The 15,405-nt window shown below is 44.0% G+C and overlaps 2 pseudogenes; both read right to left on the reverse strand.

The window, feature by feature from the left end:
* Positions 1–415: 415 nt before the first annotated feature.
* Positions 416–7,145, reverse strand: LOC104656359 (annotated as a pseudogene).
* Positions 7,146–7,527: 382 nt separating this feature from the next.
* On the reverse strand, positions 7,528–7,840 carry LOC104656356 (annotated as a pseudogene).
* Positions 7,841–15,405: the final 7,565 nt, after the last annotated feature.

The following is a 15,405-nucleotide window of genomic DNA, read 5'->3' on the forward strand; positions in this document are numbered from 1 at the left end:
CCAGCCTCCTATGTTGCTGAGACTACTAATATGGGTCCCACCATGCCTGGCTAATTTTTTATATTTTATTGTGACAGGGTCTTACTGTGTTGCCCAGTCTGGTCTCAAACTCCTAGGCTCAAGCAATCCTCCTGCCTTGGCCTCCCAAAATTCTGGGATTGCGGGCATGAGCCCCCACGCCTAGCTTGTTTATCTTTTTTTTTTTTTTTTAACTAATGTATCTTTTGTCATTTTATAGCTCCCCGCTGCAGCTGATCCCCCACTCTTCCCTTCGATGACCACGTTGGCAGGCTTCAGGGGGACCAGGGAACAAAGCTGGGGAGAAAAAGTCACAATTGCAAATTATCACAACAATTAGTGCCTGTACTTGGGGAATCTAAATTGAGGAGGCCCCAGCTCCTCATTGTACAGGGGTCTATTTGGCAGTAACGTTGCTCTGGAGATGATGATATTCCTTCAGTCTGAGGGAATTGATGTTGATGAAACCGGTGGTATCGATTGGCTCATAATACCCTGCACGTTCATGCTCACCAGCTCCTCATTGTAGAGACACAGTGGGACTCCCGGCCTAGAATGTACACCTGGACCTTGAAGACGGACACCTGCACTTTCCCTTCCACTCGCTCCTGGGACTTGGCATGCAGTGGTGGACAAATTTACAATCAAGTGCCAGAAACCGGTATACACCAGCTCAGCAAATTTCAAGCCCAAGCCTTATTTGATTTTGCATACTTCCCGGTCCATGGTGAAGGCCCTGATGTCTAAATCAGCGTGGTAAACGATGGTGCCTGCTGGGGCCTCGTAGATACCTGGGGACTTCATTCCAGTGAAGTGATTCTCCATGATGTCAATACGGCCCACACCGTGCTTGCCCACGTCTTCACTCATGTACACGAAGAGCTCCAAGGAGGTCTGGTGGGTGCTGCCATCCTTGATGTTGGTCGCTTTCCGGGGACTCCTTATTTGAACTCGATCTCGAGAATGTCAGAGGTTCTGGGGCCTTTGGCTGGGTCCTGGGTCTTCATGTAGAGACCTGGAGGCGCTTGGTTCTTGGGGTTCTCCAAGATTCCAGTCTCATTGCTGATGTGCATGAGGTTCTCGTCCGTGCTCCATGGGTTCTTGGGAGTGACTGGCATGGGAATCCCGTGTTGCTTTGCGTATTCCATCAGGTCATTGCGGACCTCGAACCAGTTGTAGAACTTGGGCATCCTCCAGGGAGCAATGACCTTTATCTGGGGGGCCAGCGAGTAGCAGATGAGCTCAAACTGGACCTGATCATTTCCCTTTCTTGTGGTGCCTTGGGACACTTACTTGACCCCCTCCTGCTGGGCAATTTCCACTTGTTTTCGGGCGATGCAGGGCCTGGTGAGGTGAGAGAGGTGCCTTCACCTCTGAGGTGAGAGAGGGCCCAGAGGTGAGAGAGGTACAGCGCACTGGACTGGATGGCCGGCCAGATGAACTCCTTCACAAACTCCCTGCTGACATCCTCAATGATCACCTTTTTGCCCCCAAACTTCAGTGCCTTCTTCCTGGCTTCCTCGAAGTCTTCCTTCTGGCCAATGTTGGCCAGGTAGGCAATGACGTCTTAGCCTTGTCATAGCCTTGTTCCTTCAGCAACACGTGGATGCAGGAGGTGTCCAGGCCGCCACTGTAGGCCAGAACCCCAGAGCCTTTGCTAGACTTAGCGTCTGGAATTGGAGGCACGAGTTCCCGGCATCTGGAATCTGTCTTAACAGTGCAGTGAACCACTCAGGCCTGGCCGGCAGTTGCAGGAGATGGAGCAGGGCTGTTTATCTTTTAAAAATGGGATTTTACAATACATGGGGTTACGTATAAATGTCACTAATATTGATAAAAATATAACTTTTAAGAGGCTTCATACTATTCTAGTTTATGGAAGAATCAACTGTAATTTATTTTAATTTTTATTACATAGCACATATACAAGACTATTTCAACCAAAATGTACATGCTACTTATTTATTTATTTATTGAGATAGGATCTCACTCTGTCACCCAGGCTGGAGTGCAGTGGCACGATCACACTTCACTGCAGCCTCAACCTCCCTGGGCTCAAGTGATCCTCCTGCCTCAGCCTTCTAAGTAGCTGGAGCTACCGGTGCACACTACCACACCTGGCTAATTTTTGTACTTTTTGTAGAGATGGGTTCTCACCACATTGTACAAGTTGATCTCGAACTCCTGAGCTCAAGTGATCCACCTGCCTCAGCCTCTGAAAGTGCTGGGATTGTCCAGGCGTGTGGTAGTTTACGCCTGTAATCCCAGCACTTTGGGAGGCTGAGGCAGGTGGATCACCTGAGGTCAAGAGTTCGAGAGCAGCCTGGCCAACATGGCAAAACACATCTCTACCAAAAACACACACACAAAAAAAAGTTAACTGGGCGTGGTGGCAGGCACCTATAATCCTAGCTACTCGGGAGGCTGAGGCAAGAGAATCGCTGGAACCCAGGAGGCGGAGGTTGCAGTGAACCAAGATCGTGGCGTTGCACTCCAGCCTGGGCGACAGAGTGAGACTCTGTCTCAAAAAAAAAAAAAAAAAAAAAAAAGTGCTGGGATTACAGGCATTAGCTACTGTGCCCAGCCCAAAGTGTATATTTTAATGTGTAATAATAAAAAAGTATAAACTGGGTGTGATGGTACATGCCTGTACTCTCAGTTACTTGGGCAGCTGAGATGGGAGGATTGCTTGAGCCCAGGAATTTGAGGCCAAAATAAGCAACATAGTGATACCTACTCTCTAAAAAAGATTTTTTTTAGCCGGGTGCGGTGGCTCAAGCCTGTAATCCCAGCACTTTGGGAGGCTGAGACGGGAGGATCACGAGGTCAGGAGATCGAGACCATCCTGGCGAACACGGTGAAACCCCGTCTCTACTAAAAAAATACAAAAAACTAGCCGGGCAAGGTGGCGGGCGCCTGTAGTCCCAGCTACTCGGGAGGCTGAGGCAGGAGAATGGCGTAAACCCGGGAGGCGGAGCTTGCAGTGAGCTGCGATCCGGCCACTGCACTCCAGCCCGGGTGACAGAGCAAGACTCCGTCTCAAAAAAAAAAAAAAAAAAAAAAAAAAAAGATTTTTAAAAAAAACCCAACAAAACAACAAACACCCATGACCCCTGCTTAGGAAATAGAACACTACCCATACATTTATTTGGAGGCCCCTCCCCAACCAGATAATTATTATTCTACATTTTATTATTCCCTAGCTTTTCATTATAGTTTGACTATGGCTATATGTCTACTGATATGCGATTCTTACTTTTGCATGGTTTTCAGTTTTATGCAAGGGGAATCATATAGTATGTGGATTCTGCTGTGACTTTTTTTTTTTTTTAATGATACAGTGTCTTACTCTGTCGCTCAGGCTGGAAAGCAGTGGCCTGATCTGGGCTCACTGCAACCTCTGCCTCCAGGCTCGTGCGATTCTCGTGCCTCAGTCTCCTGAGTAGCTGGGATTACAGGCGTGTGCAACCCTGCCTGGCTAATTTTTTTTGTATTTTTAGTAAAGATGGGGTTTCACCATGTTGGCCAGGCTGGTCTCAAACTCCTGACCTCAAATGATTCTCCGGCCTTGGCCTCCGAAAATCCTGGGATTACAGGTGTGAGTCACCACAACCAACCTTCTGTGACTTTTAAACATTACTGAGATTTATCTATAGTAATGCATGTGACTGTAGTTTAGTTATTTTTCATTGCTGTATGGTATTTGAGTATTTCAGTAGATCACAATTTATCCATCTTGCTGATAGAAACTTGAATTGTTGCCAGTTATTTTGCTATTTTAAATTTTACCATAGTGTACATGTTTCTTGGTATACATGCATAAGATATCTCCAGGGTATATGCCTAGAAGTGAAACTGAGGGTCATAAGGTATGCTCATTTTCTTTTCTTTTCTTTTTTTTTGAAATGGAGTCTCGCTCTCTCGTCCAGGCTGGGGTGCAATGGTGTGATCTCGGCTCACTGCAACCTCCGCCTCCTGGGTTCAAGGGATTCTCCTGCCTCAGCCTCCCAAGTAGCTGGGATTACAGGTGCCCACCACAACGCCCAGCCAATTTTCTTTTTTTCTTGTATTTTTAGTAGAAACTGGGTTTCACCATGCTGGCCGGGATGATCTCAATCTCCTGACCTCGTGATCCACCCACCTCAGCCTCCCAAAGTGCTGGGATTACAGACGTGAGCCACCGTGCCCATGCTCATTTTCAAGTTTAGTAGATAATGTCAATTTATTTCCATAGCAGTTGTACAAATTTGCACTGCCATCAGAGAATATGTCTTCCCATTGCACCACATCTTAGCCAATACTTTATATTATCAGAGTTTTCGTTTTCGTTTTCATTTTCTTTTCTTTCTTTTTTTTTTTTTAGACGGAATTTAGCTCTTGTTGCCCAGGCTGGAGTGCATTGGTGCAATCTCGGCTCACCACAACCTCCGCCTCCCAGGTTCAAGTGATTCTCCTACCTCAGCCTCCCGAGTAGCTGGGATTACAGGCATGTGCCACTACACCCGGCTAATTTTGTATTTTTAATAGAGACAGGGTTTCTCCCTGTTGGTCAGGCTGGTCTCGAACTCCCTACCTCAAGTAATCTGCCCGCCTCAGCCTCCCAAAGTGCTGGGATTACAGGCGTGAGCCACCGTGCAGGGCCTCAGAGTTTTCATTTTCTTCTATGTTACTGAGCTTTGATTTATGTTTCTGTGATTCCTAAGTTAAACAATTTTCTCATGAACACAAAATGGACAAAGACAAGCAGATAAAATTTCTTTTCTTTTCTTTCTTTCTTTCTTTTTTTTTTTTTTTTGAGACGGAGTCTTTTTTTTTGAGACGGAGTCTCGCTCTGTCGCCCAAACTGGAGTGCAGTGGCCGGATCTCAGCTCACTGTAAGCTCCACCTTTCGGGTTCATGCCATTCTCCTGCCTCAGCCTCCCGAGTAGCTGGGACTATAGGCGCTCGCCACCTCGCCCGGCTAGTTTTTTTGTATTTTTTAGTAGAGACGCGGTTTCACCGGGTTAGCCAGGATGGTCTCAATCTCCTGACCTTGTGATCCGCCCGTCTCGGCCTCCCAAAGTGCTGGGGTTACAGGCTTGCGCCACCGCGCCCGGCCTGAGCCGGAGTCTTTCACTGTTGCCCAGGCTGGAGTACAGTGGCACTATCTAGGCTCACCACAAGCTCCGCCTCCTGGGTTCACACCATCACCACGCCCAGCTAAGATTTTTGTATTTTTGGTAGAGACAGGGTTTCACCATGTTAGCCAGGATGGTCTCGATCTGACCTTGTGATCTGCCCACCTCAGCCTTCCAAAGTGCTGGGATTACAGGCGTGAGCCACCACACCTGGTCAAAACTTTCTATTAAAGTAGAATTATAAGTGACTTCTCATAGAAAGATTTTTTTTTTTTTTTGCCATCTATGTTTCTTTTCTTTTTTCTTTCTTTCTTCTTCTTTTTTTTTTTGAGATGGGGTGTCACTCTGTCGTCCGGGCTGGAGTGCAGTGGTGTGATCTCGGCTCACTGCAACCTCCACCTTCTGGGTTCAAGCTATTCTCCTGCCTCAGCCTCCCAAGTAGCTGGGATTATAGGCACGTGCCACCACGCCTGGCTGATGTTTTTGTATGTTTTTTTTTTTTTTTTTTTGAGACGGAGTCTCGCTCTGTCACCCAGGCTGGAGTGCTGTGGCCGGATCTCAGCTCACTGCAAGCTCCGCCTCCCGGGTTCACGCCATTCTCCTGCCTCAGCCTCCCGAGTAGCTGGGACTACAGGCGCCGCCACGTCGCCCAGCTAGTTTTTTGTAGTTTTTAGTAGAGACGGGGTTTCACCGTGTTAGCCAGGATGGTCTCGATCTCCTGACCTCGTGATCCGCCCGTCTCGGCCTCCCAAAGTGCTGGGATTACAGGCTTGAGCCACCGCGCCCGGCTTGTATGTTTAGTAGAGACAGGGTTTCACCACGTAGGCCAGGCTGGTCTCGAACTCCTGACCTCAGGTGATCCGCCTGCCTCAGCTTCCCATAGTGTTGGGATTGCAGGCGTAAACCACCATGCCCTGCCTTCTCTTTCTTTTATAACGACCTTATTCAAATTTTTTACCCATTTCTTTTCTTTCTTTTCTTTTTATTTTTTGAGATGGATTCCCACTCCATTGCTCAGGCTGGAGTGCAATGGTGCAATCACAGCTCACTGCAGCCTCAACCTCCCTGGTTCAAGCAATTCTCCCACCTCAGCCTCCCAAGTAGCTGGGGTACAGGTGCGTGCCACTATGCCCAACTAAATATATAAATATATATATATATATACACACACACACACACACACACGCACACATATATGAGATGGGGTTTTGCCATGTTGCCCAGGCTGGATTTTTCCCGTTTTTTCTATCAGTTGGTCTTTTTTTTTTTTTGTTTGAGACAAAGTCTCACTCTGATGCCCAGGCTAGAGTGCAATGGTGTGATCTTGGCTCACTGCAACTTCTGCCTCCGGGGTTCAAGCAATTCTCGTGCCCCTCCCGAGTAGCTGGGACTACAGGCGTGAGCTGTCATCCCTGGCTCATTTTTTTTTTTTTTTTTGTATTTTTAGTAGAGACAGATGTTTCACCATGTTCGCCAGGCTGGTCTCAAACTCCTGACCTCAGGTGATCTGCCCGCCTTGGCCTCCCAAAGTTCTGGGATTACAGGCGTGAGCCACCACGCCCGGCTCGTTTTATATTTTGAATACTAATCCTTTGGAGTTTATTTGAAAATATATCCTTTCAGTTTTTGCCTTGTCCTGTCACTCTTTCCATAATGTCTTTTGAAGAAGAGAAGATGTAAATACAGACAAAATGTAAATTTTAGTATTTACAGCTTGTGAATTTTGTGTATTGTTTAAGAAATCTTTCTCTACCTCCAATGTTAGCAAGATATTCTCCTGCATATTTATTTTTTTACCAGAAAGTAAACACCAATTTTATTAATATAACAGCAACAGAAGGACTTCCAATTTCTCAGAAGGAAAATAACATGAAACCAGCACCACCTGGTAAGTGTTACAAGATTAAATGTCCACATTTGTTGATCCGATAACTTCCCACCACACACCAAAGGTTTTTCAAGGACAACTTCCACCAGAGCTGCTGCAAGAACACGTTTTTCACTGGGCATAGCTTCACAGTCAGCACCTCAAGCAGAAGACTGAAATATTGTCTCTTTTTAGAAGATATTGTTTTAGGGTGAACATATCAATATGGAGAACAGAGCTTTGCTTCTCAAGTTCAAAAGAAACCATGAACGAATCTATCAATTTTTCTCTGATAATAATGTACCAGAGTGCTCTGTGGGGAATTCTTTTCCATCCCTATCACACATCTGGGTGAAGAGAGAGGAAGGAGTGGCAAGGTGCTGGCACACTAGCAGGCACTTCTGGTGATACTCTGGGTTCCGCTCCCTTTCTGATGCTAGTAGTAGCTGTCTTTTTTGCCGGCTGTAGCAGCTTGATGTGGAGGAGGAAGGGGCCAACCAACAATCACCTCTTACCACCCACCAATCACCTCTTCCTGAAGTCATATTTTTTGCATTCATAGAAGAGGTCTTAGAGATCCCAAATTGGCAATCTTTGGGCAGACATCTCTATCCTTCTCCTGGATGGTGAGCTCCTTACAATAATAGGCATCAGAGACCCCAGGGCCTCCACAGATCATGCAATGCCCCTGGTAAGATATATACTTACATTCATCACCTGTGCACATCAGGGTGCAAGGATGCACCTATAGGAGTCACAAATCACACACTTGCCATCACATTTTTCACATAGCAGCCTGCTTGTAGCAAATGATCAAATCCAGATGATGTTTATCCATAGCTCCCATGTCTCCCATATATTTAAGTAAATTTATAATTTTGCCTTTTAGATATTAACCTTTTTCTTTTTCCTTTTTTTTTTTTTGTTGAGATGGAGTCTTGCTCTGTCGTCCATACTGGAGTGAAATGGCGCAATCTCGGCTAACTGCAACCTCCGCCTCCCGGATTCAAGCAATTCTCCTGCCTCAGCCTCCCAAGTAGCTGGGATTACAGGTATGCACCACCACGCCCGGCTAATTTTTGTATTTTTAGTAGAGACGGGGTTTCACCATGTTGGCCAGGCTGGTCTCAAACTCCTGACCTTGTGATCCGCCCACCTCGGCCTCCCAAAATGCAGGGATTACAGGCGTGAGCCACCACACCTGGCTTTTTTTTTTTTTTTTTTTTTTTTTTTTTTTTTTTTTTTTGAGACAGGGTCTCATTCTGTCACCCAGGTTGGAGTGCAGTAGCATGATCTCAGCTCACTGCAACCTCCACCTCTTGGGCTCAGGTGACCCTCCTGCCTCAGCCTCCAGAGTAGGTAGAACTCTAGGCTGGCGCCACTATGCCCAGCTAATTTTTGTATTTTTAGTAGAGACGGAGTCTCGCCATGTTGCCCAGGCTGTTCTCAAACTCTTGGGCTCAATCGATCCTCCCACTTCAACCTCCCAAATTGTTGGGACTGCAGGCTTGAGCCACCACTCCCAGACTTTCCCATCATCATGTGCCAAGAAATCAAGCATTTCCTAAGCACCAGCTGATAACAGCTGCTAGGTAGGCTTATCACACTTCTACAGATTTGGCTAATAAAGAGACAATGAGCCCTAAAAGATTCAGACAATGTGTTCCTTATACAGACTGCAAAAACAATCAGCATGGTCTTAGCTCTGTGCAACCCCAGTTCCATAGGAAAATATTGAACCAGAGGGCCAAGCAACAGACAAAAGGAGTGGTAGGTCACTATGTTGCTGAAGAGCCAACTTTAGAATGCAACTAAGTGGTCTTATGGACTTCCACTGTACCTTAAAAGAGATTAAGGTGGAAAATCCCATGCTTCATTGAAACGAGAAAATTGAATGAAAAACTGCTCATAGCAGCCTCCCACAAGATAGGGCGTCTCTCACAAGGTTAGGAGAGAGAACAGAAATATCCTTGTGACAGCTTTTTAGAAGACTCTATCTTTCCATGTTCTAGGCAAGTTTTGGGTCAGAATGTGGTTGCACGTTGCATATAAGGTCTATGAGGAGATGTTCAAGATCTCTAGGATTCCACAGCAGAGCGATTCCTCTAAACCATTAACTGCTGCATTTCGAACTTTAGCCAATACTTAGTCTGACCACTCTGGTCATGTTATACTTCACATCACTTTTTATAATAAAAAGTGTTTCTGCAGTAGGTTTGCCAATATTGTTTAGAATTTTTACAAGTATAAGTCTGATTACCCTGTAATTCTTTTCTAATACTTTCCTTTTCTGGTTTTGTTAACAAGGTTACATGTTAGCCTGATGAAATGAGGTGTGGACTTTCACCTGTCTTTCCAGACTTTGAAACTTTGAAAGATTTCGTTAAAGATGAGATTAATTAATTAATTAAGAGACGGAATTTTGCTCTTGTTGCCTAGGCTGGACTGCAATGGTGCAATCTTGGTTCACTGCAACCTCTGCCTCCCAGGTTCAAGTGACTCTCCTGCCTCAGCCTATTGAGTAGCTGGGATTACAGACATGCGCCACCAGGCCCAGCTAATTTTGTATTTTTAGTAGAGATGGAGTTTCACTATGTTGGTTAGGCTGGTCTCGAACTCCTGACCTCAGGTGATCTACCTGCCTTGGCCTCCCAAAGTGCTGGGATTAGAGGTGTGAACCACGACGCCCGGCGTGAGAATTATTATTGTTTTTTGAATGGCAAAATTCAATAGTAGAATCATATGGTCGCCATGTTTTTCTTTGTTGGAGGATTTTTTTTTTTTTTTTAAGATTTTTAATACAAATGAAAATTTTGAGTTAGGAAACTGTTCACATTTTTTATTACTTATTGAGTCTTTTACAGTGTATTGCATTTCTAGTTATTTGTCCACTTCATTCAAATTTGCAATTTTATCATGTTTTTTTTTTTTTTTTTTTGGAGACAGAGTGTTGCTCTGTTATCCAGGCTGGAATGCAGTGGTGTGATCTCGGCTCACTACAACCTCCGCTTCCTGGGTTCAAGCGATTCTCCTGCCTCAGCCTCCCAAGTTGCTGGTATTACAGATGTGTGCCACCATACCTGGCTAATTTTTGTACTTTTTGTAGAGACTGGGTTTTGCCATGTTGATCAGGCTGGTCTTGAACTCCTGACTTCAAGCCATTTGCCTGCCTCTGCCTCCCAAAGTGCTCGGATTACAGGTGTGAGCCACCGTGCCCAGCCTATCATGAGTTTTTCATAATATCTTTTTATTACCAGTTATCTGCATATCTACTTTAAAAAATTTTTTAGGCGGGGCGCGGTGGCTCAAGCCTGTAATCCCAGCACTTTGGGAGGCCGAGATGGGCGGATCACAAGGTCAGCAGATCGAGACCATCCTGGCTAACACGGTGAAACCCCGTCTCTACTAAAAAATACAAAAAACTAGCCGGGCGAGGGTGGCGGGTGCCTGTAGTCCCAGCTACTCGGGAGGCTGAGGCAGGAGAATGGCGTGAACCCGGGAGGCGGAGCTCGCAGTGAGCTGAGATCCGGCCACTGCACTCCAGCCTGGGCGGCAGAGCGAGACTCTGTCTCAAAAAACAAACAAACAAACAAACAAACAAAAGGATGCTTAGCTCATTAGTATTCAGCCTTCCTTCTCTCATATGAACTTAATGGTCACTGGGCACCCACAATTTCTGATACGTGCTATATGATTGTTCACATAGGGAAAAATACCTAATTATAGTGGATCCAAGAGAGATTGAGAGTAGAGGAAATGGAAACAGAAAGTAGAGACTAATTTCAAGCCAGGTGAGGTGGCTCACACCTGTAATCCCAGCACTTTAGGAGGCCAAAGTGGGCGAATCACTAGAGGTCAGGAGTTCGAGACCAGCCTGGCCAACATGGTGAAACCCCGTGTCTACTAAAACAAATACAAAAATTAGCCTGGTGTGCTGGTATGCACCTGTAATCCCAGCCACCCTGGGAGGCTGAGGCAGGAGAATCTCTTGAACCTGAGAGGTGGAGGTTGCAGTGAGCTGAGATCATGCCACACTGCACTCCAGCCTGGGTGACAGAGCGAGACTCTGTCTCAAAAAATAAATAAATAAATAAATAAATAAATAAAGACTAATTTTTGAAGTTTTTATGGAAGGGAGAGTAGAGAAAAGTGGCAGTAGCTGGAGAATAGTGTGTGATCAAGGGAGAATGATCAGCCAAATACATTAAATATTAATGAGATGCAAACCATTCAAGTCACACATATATTCTTACAGAATTAGCAGACATTCTGCTTAAAAGAAATGAGAGACCTTTGTGCGTATTTAAGTTATTGGCCATTTGGTTCCTCACACCATATCGTGATTGCATTTCATCCTCCAACTCCAGTTCAAAGTATAGGCAACAACAGTGTAAATGCAGAGTTAGTGTGAGCATGTGAGTTTTGTATATCTCTTGCTAAAAAATGTAGCTCAAAATCACTGGCATCTTATTTAGACAGTCAAAATTGTGTGCGTGTGTGTGTGTGTGTAAACAATGTGTGCAATGTGTGCTTGTATATTTGTGGGTACACAATTTGGGAATTGCATTGAGTAGTAAGAAACCGGGCTAGACAGGAATCAGATGACAAAGTCACTTACTAAGAAGGTTAAATTTTATCAAGTATGTGACATTTCTTAGTGTGAGAGGTAAGATTCTAGTCTAGACTCTTTTTTATTTTTATTTTTATTTTTCTAGTCTAGACTCTTGATAAGCTCACCAAGGTCTAGTAGCAAGTAAGACTCAACTCATGGTACCTTGTAAAAGGAGTCCTGGAAAAGGAAATAAAGGTTTTCTCAGATGAAGTAAACCACAGAGAATTTTTTACCAGAAGACCTATTATTAAACAATGGCTAACAGGCGAAAGGGAGTTTTCCAAAGAGAAAGGAAACTATAACCTAAAGATGCTGAGACCCCAGGAAGAAAGAAAGAAGAATAGAATGGTTATGATAGAGGTAAATATAATAAACTAAGCTTCTCTTCATGCTTTTTAAAGGTACTATTTGAGAGTTGAAGCCAGATTTATATCATCTAACACGGTGCTCAATGTATGTACAGAAACTGCTTAAAACATTTATATTTATTTAACAGGTAGAGAAAGTCAAGTGATCTAAATGAAAGTGAGGTACTTCACTTGAGGTGCTAAAATGTTGCTTAGTAATACACTGTGATATGGTACATATGTATACACTAACACCTGGAGCAAGTCCTTAAAAAATAAGACATATTTGGCCGGACGAGGTAGCTCACGCCTGTAATCCCAGCACTTTGCAAGGCTAAGGCAGGAGGATTGCTTGAGCCCAGGAGTTAGAGACCAGCATGGGCAACATGTCAAAACCTCGTTTCTACCCAAACAAACAAACAACAACAACAACAAAACCAATTAGCTGGATGTGGTGGTATGTGTCTGTAGTCCTAGCTACTCAGGAGGCTGAGAGGGGAGGATCGCTTGAGCTTGGGAGAAGGTTGAGGTTGCAGTGGTGCCATGATAGTGCCACTGCTCTCCAGCCTGAGTGACAGAGCAAGACTGTCTCAAAAAATAAAAATAAAAAGAGAACTATATTCAAGAACACTACTGATACATCAAAATGGAATTTTAAAAAATGTTCAAGTGACTCACCAGAAGGTAAGAGGCAGGGAACAGAAGGACAAAAAGTGGAACAAGCAAACATAAACTAAATAATAAAATGGTACATTTATGCCTTAACATATCAATAATTACTTTCACATTAAATAATGTCTAACTATTAATAATTAAGGCTGGGTGCAGTGGCTCACATCCAGGCGTGGTGACTCACACCTGTAATCTCAGCACTTTGGGAGGCTGAGGCGGGTGGATCACCTGAGGTCAGGAGTTTGAGACCAGCCTGGCCAACATGGTGAAACCCCATCTCTACTAAAAATACAAAAATTACCTAGGTGTGGTGGCAGGCACCTGTAATCCCAGCTACTTGGGAGGCTGAGGCAGGAGAATCGCTTGAAGCTGGGAGGCAGAGGTTGCGGTCAGCCGAGATTGCACCACTTCACTCCAGCCTGGGTGACAAAGCGAGACTCCATCTCAAAAAAAAAAAAAAAAAAAAAAAAAAAAAAAAAAAAAAAAAAGAAAAGAAAAGGAATGGCTGGGCGCAGTGGCTCACGCCTGTAATCCCAGCACTTTAGGAGGCTGAGGTGGGTGGATCACCTGAGGTCAGGAGTTCGAGACCAGCCCGGCCAACATGGTAAAAACCTCATCTGTAGTAAAAATACAAAATTAGCCGGGCATGGTGGTGCATGCCTGTAATCTCAGTTACTCAGGAGACTGAGGCGGGAGAATCGCTTGAACCTGGGAGGTGGAGGTTGCAGTGAGCTGAGCTCGTGCCACTGCTCTCCAGCCTGGGCGGCAAGAGTGAAACTCCATCTCAAAACAAACAAACAAACAAAAAGCAAGCAAACAAAAAATTCAAACACAGATAAAAACACATGACCCAACTATATGAAATCTACATGAAACTCACTTCAAGAATAATGAATGCAGGTCAAAAATAAAAGAATAGAAAGTGACAATTATGTAAACATTAAAAAGCAGGAATGGCTAGGCTATATTAATATCACATAAAGTGGAATACAGAGCAAAGAAAATTACTAGGAACTAGGAGTGACATTATGTAATCAGAAAAAGATCAATTAGCCAAAAAGAAATGGTGACCCTAAATGTGTAAGCACCAAACAACACAGTCTCAAAATACATAAAAACTGAGCAGGGTGTGGCCAGGTACGGTGGCTCATGCCTATAATCCCAGCACTTTGGGAGTCCGAGGCTGGTGGATCACCTGAGGTCAGGAGTTCGAGACCAGCCTGGCCAACATGGTGAAACTCTGTATCTACTGAAAATAGAAAAGAAAAAAAAATTAGTTGGGAGTGGTGGTGGGCACCTGTAATCGCAACTACTGAGAAGGCTGAGGCAGGAGAATTGCTTGAACCCAGAGACGGCGGTTGCCGTGAGCCAACGCCATTGCACTCCAGCCTGGACAACACAGTGAGACTCTGTCTCAAAAAACAAAACAAAACAAAACAAAACAAAAAAACTGATCTGGCTGAAAGGAGAAATAGATAATTCTGTATGAGTAGTTTATTGAGGTTAGTGGCTTTTTATGGTTGTCTTGGACAGATGCTACAAAAAAAGAGAGCAAAACACATTCAAAGCAGAAAGACGGAAATTATAAAGATAAAACCCTACATCAATAAAATAGAAAACCAAAAACAACAAAGAAACAAAAAGTTAGTTCTTAAAAAAAAGTAATGAAATTGATAAACTTCTAGTAAGACTGACAAAGATTAAAAAGAGAGAAGACATAAATCACCACTATGAGGAATGAAACTGAAGATATCATTACATATGCTGCAACTATTAAAAAGATAATTAAGAAATACTACAAAAACTTGATGTTCACAAATGCAGCAACATGGAAGAAGTGAACAAATTCCTCAAAATTCAAAAGCCACCCAAAACACAATCAAGATTAAATAGATAATCTGAATAGCCCCATAACCATTAAAGAAATATCTCCAGAGTTGGACAGTTTTACTGGAGACTTGCACCAAACATTTGAATAAAAATTAATGTCATTCTGAGCTTAGATACAAAAATCCTCAATAAAATATTAGCAAATAAAATTCAATAATGTATAAGAATTATACACTGTGACCAAGTGGGATTTATTCAGGCATGCAAGGTTTGTTCAACCTTTGGAAACTAATCAATGTAATTCGCTGTATCAATAGGGTAAAGAAGAAAACCTTAAGATGATATAAATTGATGAAGAAAAAGCATTTGATAAAATCTACCCACCCATTCATGACAAAAATTAAAAAATCAATCTCTCAGCATATTAGGATAGAGGGGAATATCATCTTTATTTTCTTTAAGAGACAGAGTCTTGCAGCCAAGCTTAGGGTGCAGTGGTTCGATCACAGCTCACTGCAGCCTTGATCAACTGAGCTAAGTGATCCTTCTGCCTCAGTTTCCCAAGTAAGCTGGGACTACAGGCATGCACCACCATGCTCAGCTAATTTTTTTTTTTTTTTTCTGAAATGGTGTTTAGTTCTTTTGCCCAGGCTGGAGTGCAGTGGCACGATCTCGGCTCACTTCAACTTCTATCCCCTGGGTTCAAGTGATTCTCCTGCCTAAGCCTCTCAAGTAGCTGGGATTATAGGTGTCCACTACCATGACTGGCTAATTTTTGTATTTTTAGTAGAGATGGGGTTTCACCATGTTGCCCAGGCTGGTCTCAAACTCCTGACCTCAGGTGACCCACCCACCTTGGTCTCCCAAAGTGTTGGGATTACAGGCTTGAGTCACCGCACCCAGCCTCATGCTTATCTAACTTTATTATAGAGATGGAGTCTC

Source organism: Rhinopithecus roxellana, chromosome 7 (genome assembly GCF_007565055.1).
Source record: "Rhinopithecus roxellana isolate Shanxi Qingling chromosome 7, ASM756505v1, whole genome shotgun sequence".
Taxonomy (NCBI): domain Eukaryota; kingdom Metazoa; phylum Chordata; class Mammalia; order Primates; family Cercopithecidae; genus Rhinopithecus; species Rhinopithecus roxellana.